General features: G+C 33.6%; 1 long non-coding RNA gene across 1 annotated transcript; it reads right to left on the reverse strand.

The window, feature by feature from the left end:
• Positions 1-960: 960 nt before the first annotated feature.
• On the reverse strand, positions 961-1,844 carry LOC131170501 (uncharacterized). The gene is made up of 2 exons (XR_009141234.1): positions 1,788-1,844; positions 961-1,165 (listed from the first exon to the last, which is right to left on the reverse strand). It is a non-coding gene; the product is annotated as an uncharacterized LOC131170501 (long non-coding RNA).
• Between the last annotated feature and the right edge of the window lie 2,061 nt (positions 1,845-3,905).

Consider the following 3,905-nt stretch of genomic DNA (forward strand, 5'->3'; position numbering starts at 1 on the left):
TATTCAAATGGCAATTATACAGTTTTGCAGGTTCAGTAACTCAACTTTGCTCAATAATTTGATTAGGTTAATGGCATAATTTGGGTTAGTGTTCTTCATAAAAGTTTTAGGTTTATATCTTATCTAATTACTGGTAAAATTTCAGGTCATTTTGACCTTCCTAGCTCGAGTTATGACCAATATCATTTGGTCAGTTTGTGCAGTGACAGCCTGCACTTAACCAACTTTGGTCAATTGGTTCACTAGGTTTTGGTCAGTTTTTGGGCATGGTTCCTTAATGAAAATTGTGTCATTTTATGTCTATTTTCATCCCCAATTGGTGGCATATCAATTGGACTTGTAAAATTTCCGTTTTAGTCCTTCAAAGTTGGCTTGGTCATGCTGCCAGCAGCATGACCATTTACCCTACGAATTTGACTTTCATTCTAACAATTCCCACACATCTCCTTTGGTCATTATTGACCATTTTTCTCTTCATAATAAGTCAAAGTCATCATTTATGCATTTCTCCAAAATTTGCCAGTCACACCTTACCCCTCCGTAAGGCATAACATGATCCCGTAGAATACTTAATGAACTACCGAACTTCACCTACCGATAACTCATTAAGTACCCTACAAGGGATTTTAAAAAGATTTTCGTACATTTTGGAAGTGGTGAGCATTTTAGTGAGAATTAAAAGTCATTTATTCAAGCTTAAATACTAGTAAAAATTTTGTCCATTTTAAATTTTGCCGCAATTTTTATAAAAATTTTGACAGAGTTCTGTTTGAAAACTTGAGTAAACAGTTCCTCAATTACCTAAAATAAACACTTCCAAAAATATTTCACAACTCCCAACCTTCAAAAACTCAATCAACTCAGTTCAACACACTTCAAAATAATTTCACAATACAAAACAAGATTTCTCATCTCAAAATATTTAATATCTCCATTCACAAGCATAAAATGACAAATTCATAAATACAAATATTAAATTTACAGAAGAAAATCCAAAAAATATTATTACAATTTATTTACAACTGCTCAACTACATTGATACATACAACATTTCCATATTTACATCAAAATTATCTACAAGGGTATAAAATAATACCCGTACAAAAGCTTGATGTGATCTTCAACTCAGTAGCAGCTCACTCTGCTGCTTTTTCCTTGCTCTTATCTACGAGAGCAAAATAAGCCATCGCTGAGTATAAAAATATTAAGTGGTGCACAATAAAAATTTAAAATGCAATAATTAAATCATTCATTGCCAAACACAATTTAAATGTTTCTCAATCACATTTCACAAATATTAAAGTTCATAATAACATCATTTTGTCAAATAATCTATTAAACGCAGTTTAGTCAAACAATTTCATAAACACAGTGTTGCCAAAGTCATACACAACTTAAGCAATGACACAAAATTTCCGATCAATACCGTGTTGTACACCACGACAAAGCAATCTCAACCCCATTAATCGAAATCAATGAGGGAGGTGGCTAGCTAGCTAATGAGTACTCATCCGATCTACAACCTCAACTGGCAAGCCAGAGAGGGAGGAAAATAAACGATCTCAACCCCATAAATGGAGGAGGAATAATAAGTAACTGTCATGCTATGTGTGAATCAAAAATCCATTTCAAACATTTCATTCAAATATTGCATACAAAAATCAAATCAATTTCCAAAGTTACAATTTGATCACAAGGTGGCAACACAAAAGTTCATAAATTCATAATGCGTACTAAATCAATTTTTCAAGGATAAAATGCTTAAATAAGGTTTATTGTGCACAAACCTCAAGCGAGTCGTCCCTTAGCCTCGACTCGGTTCCTCGGGTTCCTTCCCGATATTCTTTTTAACTGAAACACACAATTTTATAATGTTTCAGTACTATAACTTAACATAAATCCAAAATAAATTTAGCTTCACAATTACCTAGCTCTAACGTGCTAAATTCGACGTTCTTTAAATTTTGTGTTTCGGGTTACTATTCACTGTACTATTCAAGTCAAATAGTTGACTTTCTAAGGCTTAATAGGTATGGGAACTCCAACTTCACCCACATACCACATTTTGGTCATTAAACTTGTTGGTTTTGGTCATTTTCTCAAAGCTTAGGTCATTTTGGCAAAATTGCCAATTTTCGGTTTTGGTGCTCCGAAGTTGCACTGTTCCATTGGTCAATCTACTGTTGGAATTTGGCAAAACTTCCTTCATAGAAAATGTTCCTTATTGTCTTAAGTGTATTTGCATTTTTGGATCACCCCAAGCGGAGTTTTGTAGCTCAAGTTATAGCCAAAATACGATCGCTTCACGCAATCGCTCATACTGCAACTATGGTTCTTGCAGGTTTTTGATCCAATTTTGTTCAGTAATTTGATCAAGTTAAATTCATAATTTGGTCTACCTTTCTTCATATGAAATGTTCTACTATGTCTTAGGTTTCCATCAGTTTAAGAATCACCTAAATCAGAGTTTTCTAGAGAGAGTTATAGCCATTCAAACATTACTGCTCAAATAGCAATCCTGCAGTTTTGCAGGTACAGTAACTCAACTTTGCTCAATAATTTGAATAGGTTAATGGTATAATTTGGTTTGGTGTTCTTCATGAAAGTTTTAGATCTATATCTTATCTAATTGCTGGTAAAATTTCAGGTCAATTTGACCTATCTAGCTCGAATTATGACCAAATGAACAGTACAATTACTGTTCATTTGGTCAGTTTGGTGCAGTGGCAGTTGGTTCACCAAGTTTTAGTCAGCTTTTGGCCATGGTTCCTCAATGAAAATTGTGCTATTTTATGTCTATTTTCATCTCCAATTGGAGGCATATCAATTTGACTTGTAAAATTCCCGTTTTGGTCCTTCAAAGTAGGTTTGGTCATGTCACAAGAAGATGACCATTTGACCTACGAATTTGACTCCCATGCTAATAATTCCCACACATTTCCTTTGGTCATTATTGACCATTTTTCAGTCCACAATCGGTCAAAGATATCATTTATGCATTTCTCCAAAATTTGGTTCACAAACCCTAACATTCAAACCCTAATCTCACTAATTCATTGTATTTAACTACATTAATGGTTTTAATGCTAATCATTCAACTAATTAAGGTTTCTACACTCATTCAAACTCATTAAATTCATGCAATTCATACTCCCTTCAACCAGACCAAAATTTCAGCAATGGTCCTTCCCCCATATTTGTTTCATTTAATCAAGTTCCAAGCTCATTTCAAACACTAATTATGCATTTAAATGGAAAAATAAGGAGTTAACATACTAACCTTAACTTAAAGCTTCAATCTCTAGCTTTAGCCCTTCTTTCTTCTTATACTCTTCTTCTTAAGTTGAGATTACAAGTTCTAGTGAGGTATTTAAGGGAGTTATGTTGATTAAGTGGAGAAAATCAAGCTTAATTGTAAGCTTAAATGGAAGAATTCCATGGAGATGAGAGGGAGAAGGTGGGGCGGCAAACCAAGGGAAGAAGAAGACACTTTTCTAATTTTTTTTTGTTTTATTTTCTTTAGTCTTATCCCCTTTTTGAAGACCAAAAATCCCATTTAATAAATAATTTAATTAATCCTTTATGACATCATGCATGATGTCATCACCTTTGACTTTTCCATCTTCTTTCTTTTTTTTTCTATTTATTTTTTTCTATTAGTTCTTTAATTTAATTCTCGATTCCGAAATTTTATTTTCTCCAATTTTATTTGTGATTAGGTCGAGTCACTCTGGGTCAATTGACCAAATCGCCGCCACGGCTTATCCCGGTTTGCAAATAATTTAATATTTCTTCCGGCTCCCAAACCTAATTATTTGACTGACTTAACAGTTCTTTTTCGTAATTTTCTCTTTTCCACTGTGTTCATAAGGGTCCTAAGGACCGCAGCGTCACTTTTTACGGTT

The sequence above is a fragment of the Hevea brasiliensis genome, chromosome 2, assembly GCF_030052815.1.
Source record: "Hevea brasiliensis isolate MT/VB/25A 57/8 chromosome 2, ASM3005281v1, whole genome shotgun sequence".
NCBI classification, from domain to species: domain Eukaryota; kingdom Viridiplantae; phylum Streptophyta; class Magnoliopsida; order Malpighiales; family Euphorbiaceae; genus Hevea; species Hevea brasiliensis.